This window comes from Hylobates moloch, unplaced genomic scaffold (genome assembly GCF_009828535.3).
Source record: "Hylobates moloch isolate HMO894 unplaced genomic scaffold, HMol_V3 SCAFFOLD_8, whole genome shotgun sequence".
In the NCBI taxonomy this organism is placed as follows: Eukaryota; Metazoa; Chordata; class Mammalia; order Primates; family Hylobatidae; genus Hylobates; species Hylobates moloch.
Genome location: NW_026652283.1, coordinates 77,638,417 through 77,657,953, shown reverse-complemented (window position 1 = coordinate 77,657,953; position 19,537 = coordinate 77,638,417). Strand labels below are relative to the sequence as shown.

Below are 19,537 nucleotides of genomic sequence, written 5' to 3'. Positions count from 1 at the left end.
GGTCTATTCAAGTTTTCTATTTTTTCTTGGATTGATATTGGTAATTTAGATTTTGTTAGAAAACCATCCATTCCCTCAATAGTTTCAAATTTGGTTTGCCATAAATTTGCATAGTGTTCTCCTTAATATAATTTTAATTTTACCACGTCTGTAGTTGAGTCTCAGTTCTCATTTTCTGTCTTGTGTATTTTTACCCTCTATTTTTTTCTTTAATCTGGTTTGTAAGAGAACTGGAGAGTTTATCTGTTTGTTTGTTTGTTTTTCAAAGAAACAGCTTTTGACTTTATCTTTCCTTTAACTTTTTTTCTTGGTTTTCCATTTCATTAATTCAAACTTTTATTATCTCCTAGTCTTCATTTATATTAGATTATTTTGTCTTTTTTCTCACTGTTAGGATGAGTTCCCATATTTTTGGGATGTATTTTGGGGGTCTATCCTCCATAATAAGGCATTTGAGGCTGTGAAATTCCCTTTAAGCCCAGGCTTTACTAGGAAGAGGTCTATTTTTTCATTGCTTTATGGGTAGTTTGCAATTTTATCTTGATTTCACCTTCCTTTAAGAGTTTTTCTTAATTTCCAGTGAATTAAGACTTTCATTAATTTTTAAATTATTTGTTTCTGATTTTATTGGATATGATCACTGAAAATATGTATACAATTTCTATTTTTGTTGTTGTTTTTAAGCTTCTTTTAGTGGCCAAGTACATGGCAGTTCTTTGTTAATATTCTCTGGACATATGAAATAAATGATTATTCTCTGTTTGAAAGATATAAAGTTCTGTATGTATCTGCTGACGACTGCTTGATGATTACTGTTTATTCAATTTCCCCCATGTCCCTGCTTTTTGGCTACTGATGTTGAAATCTCTTACAATAATAATCACATTCTCCTTGCATTTCATAGTTCTAATAATTTGTTAGTTGATTCTTTGGGGTTTTTAAAGTAGGTGACCATATCAGTTATAAATTCTGACAACTTTGTAGTTTTTTCCCCCAGCATGATACCTCTTTCTTTCCCTCCCTCCCTCCCTCCCCCCTCCTTCCCTCCCTCCCTCCCTCCCTTCTTCCTTCCTTCCTTCCTTCCTTCCTTCTGCTGTTGCACAAAGACTCAAGAACAGCATTGAAAAGCATTGTGGGGAGTGGCACTACGTTTCCCTCTGACTTTAATGGGGTTGTTTCTTATGCTTTCCCACCAGTGAGGATATTTGCAGGAGTTTCATTTTATCTAGCCTTAGCAAATTAAGTATATTTCCTTCCATTCTTGTGTGCTAATTGTTTTTTGTAATCAAGATGTTTATTAAATGCTTTTCTTTTTAATAACAGCATGTAACCGCCCAGTGGGTTCTCTTCGCCTGCTGTCTGGACAGAGCCAATATCAAGACAGGGGAATTACAATAGAGAAAGAGTTTAATTCACACAGAGCTGGCTGTATGGGAGACCTGAGTTTTATTATTACTCAAATCAGCCTCCCTGAAAGCTTGGGGATAGGGGGTTTTAAGCATAATTTGGCAGGTAGGGGGTCAGAAAGTGGGGAGCGCTGATTGGTCAGGTTGGAGATGAAATCATAGGGAGTCAAAGCTGTTCTCTTGTGCTGAGTCAGTTCCTGGGTGGGGAGGCCACAAGACGAAATGAACCAGTTTACTGGTTTGGGTGGTGTCTACTGATCCATCAAGTACAGGGTCTGAAAATATCTCAAGTACTGATCTTAGGTTTTACAACAGTAATGTTATCCCCAGGGGCAATTTGGGGAGGTTCATAATCTTGCAACTTCTAGCTGCATGACTCCTAAACCATAATTTCTAATCTTGTGGCTAATTTGTTAGCCCCCAGGCAGGAAGGAGGTTTGTTTTGGGAAAGGGCTGTTACCATCTTTGTATCAAAGTTGGGCTATAAACTAAATTCCTCCCAAAGTTAGTTCAGCCTACGCCCAGGAATGAACAAGAACAGCTTGGAGGTTCGAAGCAAGATGGAGTTAGTTAGGTCAGATCTCTTCCACTGTCGGAATTCGCTCAGTTATAATTTTCGCAAAGGCAGCTTCAAGCAGGAAGGATTTCACGGTTTTCCTCTTTGATCTGTTAATATGGTAAATTACATCAATATATTTTTCCCACGGAAACCTCCTCACAGTGGTGGACTTTAGCCAGATTTTAGGCTACCTGACACCTTCAGGGAAGTTTAAACTTTCCCTCTGAAGTTTTGATAATTCAATCTGCTGAAATAGACTGACGATAGACAGACAGGAGAAAAGGCATACAAATGTATTAGCATGCAAGCACATGGGAATCATACAAGCATGAAACTCAAAGAAAAGTCAGATAATTGAAGCTTAAATACCCTCTTCACATGGGAGAGGAAAGTGGAAGATGTAGACAATTCTAGAGGAAGAGTAAATTATTTTTAAGAAGGATGAATGAGCCTGAAGCACAAACAATAGCCGAAGGCAAAGTTCTTCTAGGCTCTAGTAGGGGTGGTGATAAGTTGTAGGCAGGTGAAGGGTGGAACTGCATTGCAAACAAAGATTGTTTTTGTTTGTTTGTTTTTGAGACAGAGTCTCACTCTGTTGCCCAGGCTGGAGTGCAGTGGCGCTATCTCAGCAGCAACCTCCGCCTCCCAGGTTCAAGTGATTCTCCTGCCTCAGCTTCCTGAGTAGCTGGGATTACAGGCACACGCCACCACACTTGGCTAATTTTTGTATTTTTAGTAGAGATGGGGTTTCACCATGTTGGTCAGGCTGATCTTGAACTCCTGACCTCGTGATCCACCTGCCTTGACCTCCCAAAGTGCTGGGATTACAGGGGTGAGCCACCGCGCCCAGCCAAAGTTTGTCTTATTATGCAGATAAAGTCTCTTGGTGACAGCCCTCAGAACAGATGAAAAGTCTGCTCATGCAGATGATCTTTAATTTCTTCTTCAGTGAGTAACTATCCCTTTTTAATTTGATTTCAAACAGTGGATTGAAGGCAATTGTGTTTCTTTAAAAGAACTTCCCTCAGTCAGATAAAGGAACTCAGAGAGAGCCCCTTCCCGCACTTGGGGGGAGAAACAAGGGAAGATCAGAGACCTTGATTCCAAGGCAGCTTTGGAGGCCTTTCATTCAAGGTGCTTAGTAGGGCAAAGAGCTATACTTTGGGGGTGTTGTTTTCTGAGCCCAAACACACCTGATTCCCTTCCCCATGTCTGGGGACTCTCCTTCTTATCTGTCTGGGTGGGAAACAGCCTGCCTCTAATTATAGAGCTGAAAATACCAGTTTCTCACTTTCTCAGCTCCCCTGGCTGCTGGGACAGACATGTGACCAGGATTGGCCAAATTTGCGTGCTGAGAATTTTCAGTCTGCAGCTTGGGATCCAGAGAACCAGGACAGCAACCCCTGTGTTGGTGCTGGAATCCTCAGCAGGCTGGTTCTGTGGTATGATGTTTTCTGTGGCTCTGGGTGCATAACTTCTCTTTGATCTGCCTGTTTTCTGAGCCTGGTCCCTGGGCTTTCTGACAATTTGGTGAGCTACTAAATATTGTTTCAATACACTTCTATTTTGCTTAAAGAAATATGAATCTGTTTATGTTTGTAGTTAAGATCAATGACTAACATATTTGCATTTGTGGAATAAATCCTACTCATTCAAGCATTATTTGAAATCACCATTGGATTCAGTTTGTTAATATTTATACCTGTGTTCATAAATCAGATTGGCTGATAGTTTTCTCTTCTTGCACTGTTCTCATCTTATTTTAGTATTAAGAGGGTGCCAACTTTTGGGAATTTTTTGGTTAGAAAAATTCCTACAGTAGAATTTCTGGATCAAGGGGTCTGTGCACTTTCAGTTTTGATGGCTATTGTCAAATTGCTATCCAAAGAAATTTTGCCAGTTTACATTTTGACCAACAACATATAATACTGCCTGTTTCTCTCTATCCTTGCCAACACAAAGGATCTGTTATCAATCTGTTTCTTTATTTTTTTATGGGTAAGTTGAGCATCCTTGCATATGTTCAGTCTTTCTTTCCCCAGCTGTTTTGTTTTCTATGAACTGTCTGTTGATGTTCTTTGACTAGGTGTTTAGTTTTTCTTCTTATGTTTTTTGTTGGGGAGGGAGGAGGCATGGGAGAGGGAGGATTTAACTTTTTGTCCTACAGTGACCTGTTGGTCTGAAGTTTAAACTCAGTTCCTGGATGTTGGTTGTAATGGCTGTTGAAACTGGAAAAGACCCTCACAAAGACCTGCAGTGCAGAGGGAAGATGGCGTGATTGGCTCTGTCTTCTAACTCAAGACATTCACTTCCAGTTGCATCCACCAATTATGCAAAGGTTTTTATTGAAGTCTGGTAAAAAAAATTCATATTCCCTAATGATAATCAGTTGTTCTATAAACCAGTCAGAAGTTGTTGCATTTTTATATTTTTAACAACTGGGTCCAAAGCCAATACAATGATTTTGTAAGTAATAAGTAGGTGAGGAAATTCTATTTCCAAAGTTTTAAGTGTTCGACTGAGAGAGTTGTTATGAGTGAGCCATATTCCTTTTGGCGACAGAATCACATAAAGAAGGAAACATTCCAAAACATCTGTTTTCTAAAAGCATTTCCATGGCATCTTAATTAGACTGATGAGGAGCTCCCTCTAGGGGAGGGAAAATATCAGCACCAGGGTTTCTTGCTTGTGCATTTCAGCCTAGGGGTTTTTGTGGAAATCTTTTTAATCCCCTTGCCAATGCTGGTAAGGCTTAGCATTGTCATAACTAGACAATGCGATCCATAAATGCTTTGTCAGTCCTGCACAGTCACAAATGATCATCTCTCCCAATGCATGGAAAGCACATATATTGGCCTGTCTCTCTTACCAGAATGTGACCTTTATGTGGAGAGGGCTTTGCCTGTTTTATTCTTTTATTTAATAAATTCCAGTGACAGCACCTGACACATAGCATGGTTCAATAATTTTTGAATCAATGAACAAATCTTTGAACAAAAGTTTTGAGCTTAGTGTAGCCTGAAATCCATGACTAGGCTCTGTGGCCAAGGGCAGGCATTTGTCTGTGACCTAAGGCTGAGTAGTCTGTGCTGAGGGTGTGGGTGAGGTTTATTTAACTGGCTTAGGCCAAATGTATTCACTCAATGCTTGTTTATTGAGCATCCACTATGTGCCAGACACTGCTATAGGGGCTGGGCTCCCAACAGTGAAAAGGGCAGACAAGATTCCTGAACTTAAGGAGCAGTGATACAGAGAATGTTGAGATGGTAATACTTGTTATGGAGAAAAATCAAACAAGGAAGGGAGATAGAGTATTCTGGCATGGAAAGGAGGTCTTGATTTTATCTGTGGTGAGAGAAGTCTTCACTAAGAGGTGAAGGAGGGAGGGAGGAGGTTGAGCAGCCATCTGGGAGACAGTCATCAAGGCACCGAAGCAGGAACGTGCCCAGCATGTTTGAAGAACACGGAGGAGGCCGGTACGGCAGAGCAGAGTAAGGGAGGGGGAGAGGGATAGGGGCTGGAGTCAGAAAGATGTGGTCTACAGGTGTGAAATTCCTAGAGAGAATGGTTGAAGATTTTCCAGCAGTGAGGAAGGACCTTGTGAGTCAAGGGCAAAAGCAGGCCTGGACCTTTCCTGCATCCTTCCTGGCTTCTAAAGGTGATTTTCAGGTTTTCTCTGAGACCATTTGCTTGGAAAGAGTCAGATCATCAATATGAGGTAACAGTGCCTAAGGTGGTTCTGCTGCAGCCCACCTGTCAGGAGGTGGGAGATGTTCTAGGATAGTATCCGGTACAGAGGGGAGAACATGCTGAACTGGATTCTGGCTGAACTAAGCTGAACAAGAGAGAGCACTTTAGACCCTGGACATCAGAGGTGGAGGAAGGGACCATCTATCTCTCTCAGCTCCTGTCTGTAGGATATCGGGCCCCACTTAACTGCGACCACCACTCTCATTGAAGAATCTTAATCTAAAAACTCTCGAAACCTCCCAAGAGCCGGAAAGAAACAGCCTCCACCGGAGATGACAAAACAAGATTAACCTTTTCGGACATTGATATGATTCCCTTTAGCCTCATTTTGTTATTGTTAGATTTTTTTTTTTTTTTTAACAGTCTACAAATTGTTCTAAACTTTGTAGTGTAAGTGGTGATGGGCGATGGCGCTGTCCTGGGCTTCCTGCTGGCCAATTGAGGTGGGGGTTATGTGCCAACACCTCTTGCTGCATCTGGATTCATGACATATTTAGCTAGCCTGGCTCTAGATGGAAAGCCTGGCTGCAGTCAGTACTCTAAGTCGGCCTGATCACCGTATTAAGAGTCATTGTTATGGTGACACACCTCGTTGTCTATGACAAACAAAATGCACTTATTCAAGCCCTCATCTGTATAATGAATTAGGGTATCTGATGGGGTGACCCAGGCTCCTGAGAATTCTTAGTAGGACACATGAATGTCAAGGGATGGAGTTGTAGGGGAATGACTTTGCCATGGCAACCTTGCATATATCTACACCCCCTGCAAAGGCGAAGGCTTGAACCACAGCTAATCTGAGTCTTGGTAGAACACTTCTTGATCCCCCTTGGAACAGAAGAGGATGGGAGGCTTGTAAGGCATGCTCTGAGGCCCTTATCTCCCTTGGGAGGCTGTCATGAGACAGTTTTCTATCTCCTCTCCAGTCCTGATGAGGTATGGGGCTTTCTGCCTCGTGCCCCTCAGAATAGAGCTGCAGAATATGAAACCACATAGCTGCAGTCTAGACCCCCTCGGCTCAACAGCAGCAGGGTATCCCACGACTTGCCTTGTAGTCATCGAATCCCTTTTGTGTTGTTCCTTTTGTTGTGTGAGACAAGAACCACAGAGAGCTGGCACTTTTGACTAATCTTCCTTTTTCTGTCTATGTGAGTAATTGAAACAATCAGTCTGAAGTGGCACGATTGGATCGGTTAGAGCTTGGTCTTCATTTTCTCTTGTGTGCCTTGGGTGTGCTTGACAGAAGGCCACGTACTGGGAGTCAGTTATCTGTCACGGTTACTGTGAAGCCTCTGAACTGGGAGAGCTGTAAGTTGTAATGCTGGTGGTGTGCCTGTGTGACTGGCATGAGAAAAAAGACCAGTGGAAAAATGAGGCAGTGGCTCCCTGTGGCAAGGGGAACTGCACACACCTGGACCTCGTTCCTGGCAGATGTTTACACCCCTCCTTGCCCCTTGTGGGTGGGGTTTGGGAGGAATCAGAATCTGCATTCTGAGTAGCTGCTGGGACTCCTGAGGAGAGTGAAGCTGATTTCCCGACCTGTATCTTCTACAGGGCTAAGGAAACTTCGTGCTAGATTAAAGTCTGTCGTGTCTTGAATTTGAAGTCTAGCCTACCCTCCCAGTGGTGGGACAGACCTGACTCTTCAGACTAAGGATGAAATAAGTCCAAAGAGACCAGTAATCACAATAAGTTCAATGAGTTAAACTTGATAATTAAAAAGCAATTTGAAGGATTACATTTAATAGATCTATATAATGTTCATAAGGGGTATATCTAAAACAAAGTAACACAGAAGGTTTGAAAACAAAAGGATAGAAAAAAGATATATCCAGCAAATTTCCAACCAAAGAAAACTACCACAACAAAATATAATTTAAACCTTAAAAGGAATCAAGGAATCAGCAAACTACGGCCTGCAGGCCGGCTGAACCCACCACCTGTTTATAGAAATAACATCTTATTGGAACACAATCACTCCCCTTGGTTTACATATAGTCTGTGGTTGTTTTTGAGCTACAATGGCAGGGTTGAGTAGTTGTGACAGATACTGAATGGTTGTCAAAGCCTAAACTATTTACCACCTGGCTCTTTATAGAAAAACTTTGCCAATTCTAGTTGTAAACCAATGAAAGGAACACTACTCTAAGATGCTATAATACTTGGGAATTTTTATGTACGCAACATAACTTCAAAATATAAAAATAAAAGGCTGATAGAATTACAAAGTATAGGGCCAGGAGCGGTGGCTCATGCCTGTAATGCCAGCACTTAGGGAGGCCGAGGCGGGCGGATCACGAGGTTAGGAGATCAAGACCATCCTGGCTAACACAGTGAAACCCTGTCTTTACTAAAAATACAAAAAAAATTAGCCGGGGATGGTGGTGGGTGCCTGTAGTCCCAGCTACTCGGGAGGCTGAGGCAGGAGAACGGCGTGAACCCAGGAGGTGGAGCTTGCAGTGAGCTGAGATCGCACCACTGCACTCCAGCCTGGGCAACAGAGTGAGACTCCATCTCAAAAAAAAAAAAAGAATTACAAAGTTACAAACTAGATAATTCTACATTTATACCTATTTCAGACACTCATGGATCAAGGAGACAGAAAAATGGTAATAGGATATTTGAAAAATCGTGTCCACACACACACACACACGTTTGAATTGCAGTAAATGGAAACAATTGGGCAGAGAGTGGCAGAGCTGAGGATCATATGCATAGATGCATGAGGGGTCATAGTGGTCATGACCAGCCAAAATTATGAAGCCATCAATGTTACAAGGCAGAGAAAACAAAGACAATGGAGATCATGAAAAAAATGGTAGTAACAAGAACAATTAGAGCATAAAAACGTTAGCCAAACTGGAGAGACCAGCCCAGAGTGAATGCCACTAAAGTCCTGAGGAGTCCCAGAGCTACCTTGCATTCCATTCAAGTCTTTCAGATGCTCCATTTTATGACTTGTTTGTTTGTTTGTTTGTTTGAGATGGAGTATTGCTTTGTTGCCCAGGCTGATGTGCAGTGGTGCAATCTCGCAATCTCAGCTCACTGCAGCCTCTGCCTCCGGGTTCAAGCAATTCTCCTGCCTCAGCCTCCCGAGTAGCTGGGATTACAGGTGCATGCCACCATGCCGGCTAATTTTTGTATTTTTAGTTTCGCCATGTTGGCCAGGCTAGTCTCAAACTCGTGACCTCAAATGATCCACCTGCCTTGGCCTCCCAAAGTGCCAGGATTACAGGTGCGAGCCACGGCACCCGGCCCATTTTATGACTTTTTAAACCTGCATCTCCAGAACACCCTCTTCCTTGTATTGATCTTGTATTGGCCGTCCATCATGTGGGCTAGCCCAAGAAAAGCCATCCTTCTTGTAATAAAGGGAAATAAAGTAAAATCTCCTTTTGAATGTCTTGCCACAGCTATGACACAGTGCCATGGTGGACACATAGATGGGTGGGTGAAGTCCAGGAGAACCTGGTCTGCCAGGAAGTCCTAGTGGGACTTGTCCCTCCACCTGGTGCTGGCTGTCACAGCTAATCTTGAGGTTTCTGGCTTCCTCTGGAAGGAAACAGACGCATCAGCCCTGACATATTAAAACAAGCATGTGAATACCTGGGTTTCCTATGCTGTCTCATGTGCAGTAAGAAGCAAAGGTTTGGGAATCAGTACTATATGAATGCTGTAAACTTTGTTACAATGCCCACTTTTTTTTCATTCCCCATGTATGAAACCTTGAAAATAAAGAGGAATAGTGTGCTTCCCTGGGAAGCATTGAGGAGAGCTGGAGAGCTAGGAAGCATCTAGATTTGATGTGAGATGATAAATCCTCAAGTGCCCACAAAAGGACAGAAAAGAAAACAGACCCAAGGACAAAGGATCAGGGCCAAGGGAAGCATGTCCAGGGCCAGTCAGGGCCTGAGAAGAGGGTACAGAGAGGGCCCTCAAGAGGCAATGTGGCCTTGTCCTTTCTTTCTTTTTTTTTCTTTTCTTTTTTTTTTTTGAGATGGTCTCACTCTGTCGCCCAGGCTGGAGTGCAGTGGTGCAATCTTGGTTCACTGCAACCTCTGCCTCCTGGGCTCAAGCAATCCTCCCACCTCAGCCTCCTGAGTAGCTGGGACTACAGGTGTGTGCCACCATGCCCTGGCTAATTTTTAAATTTTTTGTGGAGATGAGATCTTGCCATGTTGCCCAGGCTGGTCTTGAATACCTGAGCTCAAATGATCCACCCGCCTTGGCCTCCCAAAGTGCTGGGATTATAAGCATTAGCTACCAAGCCCGGCCTTTCTGTTTTCATAGAAGACTGTATCAGGAAAGAACTGTGTGTGGACCACACAGAGGAGAACTTGGTAAGTGATGGGATTCAGGTTTCACGTATTTTTACTTACACCCCTATCCTATCTTTGACAGGAGGGAAACAGACAAGTGTTGCATTCCTGTCCACAGAGCCTCTCCCTGAAGAAGACTCAACTATATGGCCAGCATCCTAATCCCTGGGCTGTAGTCACTTTCAATCTCATGATTTTTCATCACCTTTACCCATGCCTGGTGACTGAACCATCTAGAAACAAGCTTTGGGCATTTGCCATTGTATAGGAAACATAACCATATCCACCCAGTTGGCAGAAGTATCCCATGACTATCCCAGGATGAGAGGGACCCTGGAAATTCGTAGACTCTGAGACTGATTAGGAAGCTAGGGTTGTGGATGTCATTGTTATAAGCCAAAAGGAGAAAGAACAGTATCTTATGCAAATCTATCTCTTCTCTATAAAATCAACTCTACAAAAATGCATAGGCAACTATAATTGAGACCCAGAAAGTTGAAGAAATATTTTAAGGGAAGCAGAAGGTAAGTAGGTGTTTCATATAAAAAAGAGAAACCCAGATTATTACTATCAGATACTTAAGTGTCCTGAGGATGCTGAGCTGTGCCTCCTGTGTGGATCCAGAACCCAAAAATAAAAAGGTCACCCTGATCAGTAAACATTGGTATCTTGTTCCTCATCTTCCTGGGTAGTGGTACAGGGAGTGGGAGAGGTGGTGAGAAGGCAGCTGGAAAGCCAAGGAGCTGAAATTTTGGGCAGAATTTTTGACAGTTTCTGTGTAAGGAGGCTCCAAAGTTGGAGACCAGTCCTGCTAAGGATGGGGGCACACTAGTAAATCCCCAATATGTAACAGTGGAAGCCAAGAGGGCTATACCATACCAGGAAAAAGGTGGATTTAAAATAGGCCAGCATTTCTCATGGCGGAAGCCCTGTTCACATCTTAATCTCTGAAACTGGGTTGAAGTGATCCAGGATTGCTAATGCTCCAGTCACCTACCAGAAGCAAATGTAAATTGCCTCTGAAGGAAGGTAGCATAATCTCAGACCTCAACTTATTTTGAAAATTTTTCTTATACAACCGTCCAGCGCTCCATTAAAAAAACCCAAACTTAAAAACGGAAAAAAAAAACCCACCCAAAACACGAGAAATAATTGACAACAAAAACAGACTCACAGAGGATCCAGGTCATGAATTATACACATTTTAAAATTTGTAAGTACACTATGCCTTAATATGTTAAAGAAAATAGAAGGCAAAATGAGAATTCAGCAGGAAATTGAAATCTTTCAGAAAGTATCATATGGGAATTTTAGAACAGAAAAACACAATAACTCAATTAAAAACTCAATGGGTAAGTTTCAGCAGATTAGACAAAGAGAGAATTACTGAACTAGAAGATAGGTTAGGAGAAAATATATAAAATAATTAGACTAATAGCTGACTTTTTAACAGAAGCAATGGAGGCAAGAAGACAGTGAAATTACATTGTTCAAGTACTGAAAGCAATAAATAATAACTAATGACCTACCTGTTGAAACCATTCTTCAATAATTAGGGTGAAATACAGAATTTTTTTGACAAAAGTTGAGAAAATTAATCACACTTAAAGAAATATGAAAGGGTATACTTCAGGTGCAAAGAAAATAAGCCTAAATGGCAGACAGATTCAGAATCAATGAAAATAGTAAATACTTGGAAAAATTCAAATGAATATGCTACATTAAGCAATAATTATATAATTTGGGAAGAGAATTAAATAAAATAAAAATGTTCTGAGCTCCTTGAATGTCTGAGAAGAGGTAAGGTAAAAGTACTACATTTTTATTAGACTTTCATAAGTTAAGGATGCGTACTGTATTACAAGGCTGCTTTGTTAACTATGGTAGCCCCTAGGCACATGTGGCTCTTGGCACTTAGAAATGTGACCAGTCCTACTTCAGGTATACTGTAAATGTAAAATATACACCAGATTTCAAAGACTTAGGGCAAGAAAAGAAAAAAAGGAGACTAAAAGAAAGGAAAGTGATACCATTACTAATGTTATATTGATTACATGTTGAAATGATAATATTTTGATATATTAAATTAAATTGAATGTATTATTAAAATTAAGTTCACCTGTTTCTTTTTTCTTTTCTTTTTTTTACTGTGGATATTAGAAAATTTAAAATTACATATATGGCTCACAGATTATACTATTATGTTTGCAACATACATTATATTTTTATTGGATAGTGCTAGTCTAAGGTAATCACTAAGTAAATATTTAAAAAAAAAATGTTTAACTTCCAAGTTAATGAAGTTGAGGGTAGTGGGAGAAATGGAATAATAAAAAAAATCAAGCCAAAAGAAGGAAAGAAAGGACAGAGAGGGAGAAAGAGAAAAAAATATATAACAGATGAAGCAAAAGACGGTAGATTGAAACATACACCAATAATTACATTAAATGTAAACGGACAAAGGGCTCTAACTGGAAGATAAAGGTTGTCAGACTGGATTTTAAACAAAAGAGCATGCTGCTCCTAAGAGGTATATCTAAAATACAAAGACTTAGAAAGATTGAAAGTACAAAGATGGAAAATTATAAACCAGGCAAATACACTAACCAAAGAAACTTGGTCTAATTAATGATATCATACAAAGCATACTGTAATGCAAAAAGCATCTAGAAATAAAGATGCTCACCTCATAGTGATAAATACTCACCCACAGCATGATATACTAATTATAAATCTGTGTGCACCTAATAATATAGGTATAAAATATATAAATCAGGAATCGACAGAATCACAATGAGAAATATGCACACTTACAATGTAGTGGGACTTTCAATGTCTGATAGAATAGGAAGAAAAGTAATTAGTAAGTAAGGATATGGAATATTTAAACAACACGATTAACAACATTGACTTGATCAGCATATATAGAATACTGTACCCAACTGCTGTGCTTGAACCATTATTTTCAAGTACATATTGAATGTTTACCAAAATTGACCATATGCTGAGCCTTAAAGAAAGCCTCAACAAGTGTCAAAGAATGTGAATCATAGAGATTATGTTCTATGAGCACAGTTGAATTAAGTCAGAAATCAATAGTAATAAAAACAACTAGAAAAATTCCAAATTTTTAGAAATTAAGCAACATACTTCTTTACAACTCAGAAGTCAAAGAAGACATCAAAATAGTAATTAGAAGATACTTTAAACTGAAGATATTTTAAACCGAATGATAACAAAATACTGCATATTCAAAATTGTAGGATGCAGCTAAAACTTGCTTAGAGGGAAACATTATTTCAAATGTATGCATTAGGAAAGGTAGAAAACCAATGAACTAATTATCCATCTTAAAATTTAAAAAGCAATTTAAACCCAGTAAAAGTAGAGATAAGGACAGAAAATAATGAAAAGGGAATAAAAGATCAAGGAAAAAAATAATAAAGTCCAAGAAATCTAAAAGGTCTTGGTATCATGAACAGGGTTCCTCATACGAACATGGTATACTCCTGTTCATCATATGCTTTCTCCTAGATCCCGCACCTCTGAGGAGAATAGGACAGATATGTCTCTCTCTCAGATGAGAATGTAGGTCATCATCTGTGAGAAGCAGGACATAAACTCAAAACTTCCAGATTTATATTGGCACCTGCCCATTTCTCTGGAACTACCCAAGAAAGGGTTGATTGTTAAGAGTGAGCCAGTACCCCTTCTTGGCAGACACTGGGGGTGAAGTGTCGGTAGTTTTATTTCTCTAAGTACCTATGCTTCCTAAAACTAAAGAACACACAGCAGAACAAAGCAACCATGAAGATTTTGCTCGGGTATGATACACCGTTGTATGCTGTGCTCATAACTTTGATCATTTAGTGCTGGTTGAGGCCAAGACTGGCAAGGTTGCTGGAACAGAAATGGCTGGCAGCTTAGAGGTGGAGGCAGGGCTTCTATATAAACCAGGTGGTCAGGCTGCAGTTTTGCTTTGCATGTGGTATATCCACCCACACCTCTGCCAAGTGCTGTGGTGAATAATCCAGGCCCACTGTCGATAGTACATCTTCCAGACCCACAGCCTTTTCCAGGAACAATATGAAATCACTTCCAACCAGCTGGGTTCCACATTGAAATCTTGGTGTGAAGAGTCCCTGTGAGTAAAACTGGCTCCCTTTTTTCCCTGTGAGGAAAACTGGCTTCCTTTTTTGGTAAAGATCTGGCCTGTGTTTTTGTGTCTCACAAATTCCTCAAGTCTTCACACTCCAAGGACTTCCAATCCATGCTGACGATGACCATATTCCACTGACACACTCTGTAAATTAGAAACAGGCCAAGGCTGACATGACGTATGTCAGAGCCAAAGTCCAAGTGTCCAGCCTTGGTACAATGTTTAGATATTTCTATTCAAGGATGGACATTCTCTCACATTATTGGACAAATCTTCATACATGGTTAGACATTCCCTCTGCTGGGAGGATCATCCCCAAGCTTGGTTGTTTATCTCCTTGAATAGACATCTCTACACATAATTAGACATATTCACATGTTTGGTTATCCTGACGTAATGGTGGAAATCTACATACATGCATGACTGGTCAAGCTCCATCTTGGGTGGCTATCCCCATTCAAGGTTGGACATTCCCATTCATAGCTGGACATCCTTCCTCATGCATGGACATTGAAGAGTCCAGCTCCTGTGACTTTTCTGGCCTAAACACAGGCAACAACAAAAGCATTATTTGGCAGGCCTCATGGAAGAATGCTGCCCTCCCTGCATCAGACTTGGTGCGCAACCAATGCATTGCAATCTTTGAAAGGAGTTACAGTTAAGGAATGAGCCCCTCTGGCTTGCTATGCTCTTACTCATATCTCATTGTAGTCCAGGCAGCTTCATCTGGAGGCCTCATTCTTGTGGACCTTCAGCTGAGGCTTTCTCTAGGTGCTTCTGCCAATATTTCCTTAAGTGGGTTGGTTGCGGTTGGCTTAAAGATATTTTTCACTGCTTTGACTTCGTACTCAGTATGTTTCCACTCCTAGCCCTTCTTTTTGTCCTTTTTCCCAGCTTCTGGGTTCATAAAACTGCAGCAGCCTTTTATTCAGGGCTCCTTTGGCGGTGAGACTGCCCACCCCTGCATCTATGCTGATCCACCTGACCCTCAACTGGTATGCTGTACCACGAGGGAAAAGGAATATGGGAGAGTGGGCACTGGCTCTAGTTTAGCCTCTTACTTGTATTGCAGCAGGTGACTAACAACTTCACTGTTACTTTCATTTTGGCTTGTTGTCTTAATTACCTCCTCTGATGCCTCTTGGTTCAGCTCTCTTTAGCTCAGCTGAGCTCTTGATAGACTTTTTTACTCATGGACGGACATCCTAATCATGGCTGAGTATTGCCCCAATGGCTGGACCTCCTCCCATTACTGCACATCCACCCATAGCTGGACATCCTCACCATGGCTGGGAGTGCCTCCTCCATGGATGGACATTCTGCCAATGTGTGGACATTCCTCCATGGCTGGACATGGTACCAATGGCTAGATATCTCCACCTATGGAGATTGTGAATGTCTGGACATTCACAATCATGGCTAGACATCCCCTTCCTGACTGAACATAATCACCAAAGACTAGACATCCGCACCCATGGCTGGACATCCCCCCTTATGACTGAACATCCCCTATAGCTGGACACTTGCCCTTCCGCGCACTGATAAAGGGGTTGTCTGCACATTCGGCACTTCATGGATTTGAGAAACCACTTATTTCTTCTCCTTTTACTTTCTCCTTCCTTGCTTGGGCAAATTCTACCTTTTCTAACCCTCTGCCTCCAACTCTGTGTGACCTTGTCTCCTCTTAGTATACAGCCAGGATCTCTATGTCTTTGCATAAATGAGTAGGTTCTATTTTTGCTCTATAAGTTATTGGCATTTGACTTATCATCATTTGTATTCCTCTTTCCTCTCAAAAAGCTGATGCCCCATCATTTAGGTTTTCAGGCAATCTTAGGTGGACAATTCCTAGGTCACATCCAAGATTAGCTTAATCTCTCTCTGTCTCTGTTTCTCTGTCTCTCTCTGACTCCCCCACACCTCACGCATGCACACACTCACACACACAGTTGAGAATATCATGATGTTCCTACTCCCTAATTTATTATTATAATGGCTCTTGTCTTAGGCTATTCATGCTGTGCTATAAAAATACCCTAGACTGGGTAATTTTATAGCACAGCTTATAGTCCCTCACTCTCAGCCTGTGTCCCTGGCCACTTCCTGGGAGATCCAGACACGGGATGTAGAAATTTATTTCTCACAGTTCTGGACACTGGAGAGTCCAAGATCAATGTGTTCGCAGATGAAGGTGAAGGCTTGCTCTGTTTTATGGACGGTACCATGTTGCTCTGTCCTCAAGGGGTAAATGTGTGTCCTCACATGATAGAAGGGCAAAATGGCTCCCTCAAAGTGCTATTATAAGGATACAAATCCCATTCATGAGGATACAGCCTCCCAAAGCCCCACCTCTTAATACTATTACATTAGAGATTAAGTTTCAGCATATGAATTTTGAAAGGACACAAACATTCTGACCACAGCAGCTCTGTCGATTATTATTGTCACGACTGTGGCCTGGATAAAATTTCCATTGCTACTTCCATCAGTCTTTCCCTTCCCACAAGTGTCCACATCATCACACTGGCAGACACTCACCGTCCTCCTTTCCTCTACCCTTGAAGTGTCCTTCTCTCATCCACCAATCCCTATATAACAATCCATTCTTTTCTTTTGCCTGTCTCCCTTCTTTTAAGCTATTGTCTAAATTAAGACTCTTTTGGTTGCAAATGACAGAAAATAGACTTAGAAACCAAAAAAGGGAATTTATTGGTTTACTTAAAAGTTAAGAGGTCTAGGCCAGGCACGGTGGCTCACGCCTGTAATCCCAGCACTTTGGGAGGCCAATGCACATGGATCACCTGAGGTCAGGAGTTTGAGACCAGCCTGGCCAACATGGAGAAACCCCGTCTCTACTAAAAGCACAGAAATTAGCTGGGAGTGGTGGCAGGTGCCTGTAATCCCAGCTACTATGGAGGCTGAGACTGGAGAATTGCTTGAACCCAGGAGGCGGAGATTGCAGTGAGCCAAGATCATGCCACTGCACTCCAGCCTGGGCAACAAGAGCAAAACTCCATCTCAAAAAAAAAAAAAAAATTAAGAGGTCTATTTGTTTATGTGGCTGCTGTAACAAGTACCACATACCTGGTGGCTTAAAAGAAAAGAAATACATTCTCTTATGGTCCTGGAGGCTAGAGGCTGAAATCCAGGTGTCAGGAGGGCCAAGCTCCTTCCAGAAGCTCTAGGGGAGATTTCCTTCCTTGTCACTTCCAGCTTCCGGTAGTTCCCAGCATTCCTTGGCTTGAGGTCACATCCCTCCTGTCCCTGCCTTCCTCTTCACATCGCCTTGTCTAAAGTGTGTCTCTCTTAAAAGTTCCTCTGCCATTCTCTTTTAGGGGTACCTATGACTGTATTTAGGTCCCATACAGGTAATCCAGGATAAACCCTTCCTCACAAGACCCTTAAGTTAATCACACCTTTTGTCATACATAATAGTCACAGATTCCAGGGATTTCATGTGCATACCTTTCAGAGGCCCATTTGTCAGCATACCAGAAGGCCCATTTTTTGTAGTTGGATTCAGAACCCCAGACAATATTACCAGGCCCTTCCTCACTTCCTATCACACCTGCCCAGTCTGCAAAATCACAGCAAGCCAGATGGAACTTGAAACAGAGAATGCCACGACATAGGCCTGGCTGTAGGAAAACCTAGCTAACCCCAGATTTGCCAAGCTGATGGCCACTTGTGGGAGATCTGTTGCATAGATTAAGGCCTGGCCCAAGCTGACCCTTGGCTGCTGCCCCTCACGGCAGATCTGGTGAAACTTTTCTCTAAAAGAGGCCCTAGTGCTCAGGCTGACTGGGATGCCAACAGAGGTAGGAGGGCTGTTTCAACCTCTTTCACCAGGGAGTGTAGAAACTGGGCTTTATTTTTCACAGCCCCTGTCTAGCCATCTCCATTCAGAGCAGGACATCAGAGAGTCTGGCTGCAGCCAGGGCCAGCTGGAAAGGCCAGGATTCCACAGGCCTGTGCTTGGCAAGGCCCTCAGGGCCGGCAGAGTGCTTGGCAGGGAGCCAGGAAGACAGGGCACTTCAGCTGGGCAACAGCAGGACAGATGCTGTGCCTTATGATGGGGAAGGGAGTCGGGTAGCAGCCAGCCAGAGCCAGCCCCTGGGGAAGCCAGAGCAGGAGCTGAGGGCAGCAGCTGTGCCTGCCGCCTCCCCACCCTGGGGCTGAACAACAAGGCTTCCCTCCCCTCTGCTGGGCACTTCCTGGGAGAACCAGGCATGGGATCGGGGAGGGGAGAGAGACTCGGGGGCTGTGGGGGGATGGTGGTGGGGGTGGCATGGGGGCAGGTAACAAACAGAGGACTAGGGGTAGGCAGGGGAAAGGGCTGTCCCTCTGCCACTGGAGGTCATTGGGCACACAGCATCTAAATCCTACCACGTCCTCAGAAGCAGCTGTGCTCCTCGTCCACCCCCATGTCCCCTCTCTGGCCTCCCCCCAGGATGCCTCACCCTCTGCTGGGCCTGCCTTGGGTGGGTGCTGCTGGGCCACTGCTTTGCTAAGTCTCTCTGTCTCTGGGCACCTATGGCGCAACCATCTCTCAGGTGGTCTCTCACTGTCTCTGCTTTGTCATCCATGCCCAAGGCCCCTCACTCTCAGCCTGTGTCCCTCAGATGTTTGTGTGAACCTCCATTCCAGAAGTCTGAGGTCTGCAACCCTCCCCACGGTCTTTCCATGGTGGGCCCTGCATGAGTAGTGGGAGGGCTGGTGGAGAGGTGTACAGGGATCTTCATGCCTTGCAGCTGGGTGATGCTTTCCTCAGCCCCAAGCCCCTTCTGTGTGTTGGAAGGTGTGGGAGTGGGCATCTGCAGAGCAGCCATAGTATATTTTCAGGTCCAGGGTTCAGCCTGGTGCCCAACGCCACTGGCAAGGGCAGGTTGCAAAGATTCTGCTCAGGACCTATTGCCTTTGGCCTGCGCCTCACTCCTCCAAGGGGCTCTTTTCTTCAGAAGCTTTAGGAGTAACCCCCTCCTCCTCCTCCCAAAGCAGTGAGAGAACGACTTTCTGCCATCACTGATGGGAGCCATGCCTACTCTTGCATGTCTTGGTTTGTAAGGTGGTTGTGCCTAGAATTCTGCATGACAAATCCCTGGAGGTGCTACCTGGCTGGAGATATTGCTACTCCAAATATTCATGGTTCCATTAGTTAGGAAAATGAGGAAAATGGATACTGGGTAGGCAAGTGCAGTCTGCCTCAACTTCTATACTGAAAAAAGAATAAAAATCCAAACAATTCCCTACCAACTCAACAAAAGACAACAAAAGTGAAAATGAAAAAATCAACAGCTGGAAATTATGAAGCAATATGGCAATAAGTCAAACCATATTGGAAATG

General features: G+C 42.7%; 1 protein-coding gene across 11 annotated transcripts in view; it reads right to left on the bottom strand.

The window, feature by feature from the left end:
• IQCF6 (IQ motif containing F6) overlaps positions 1–19,537 on the bottom strand; it is a 126,067-nt gene that overhangs the window by 17,582 nt on the left and 88,948 nt on the right. The window contains exon 5 of one of the 11 annotated variants that reach the window (XM_058441878.1): positions 14,609–14,735. The exons of the other annotated variants lie outside the window; for them this stretch is intronic. The gene's annotated coding sequence lies outside the window, so the exon portion shown is untranslated. The remainder of the gene's footprint in view (positions 1–14,608; positions 14,736–19,537) is intronic. 11 annotated transcript variants of the gene reach the window in all.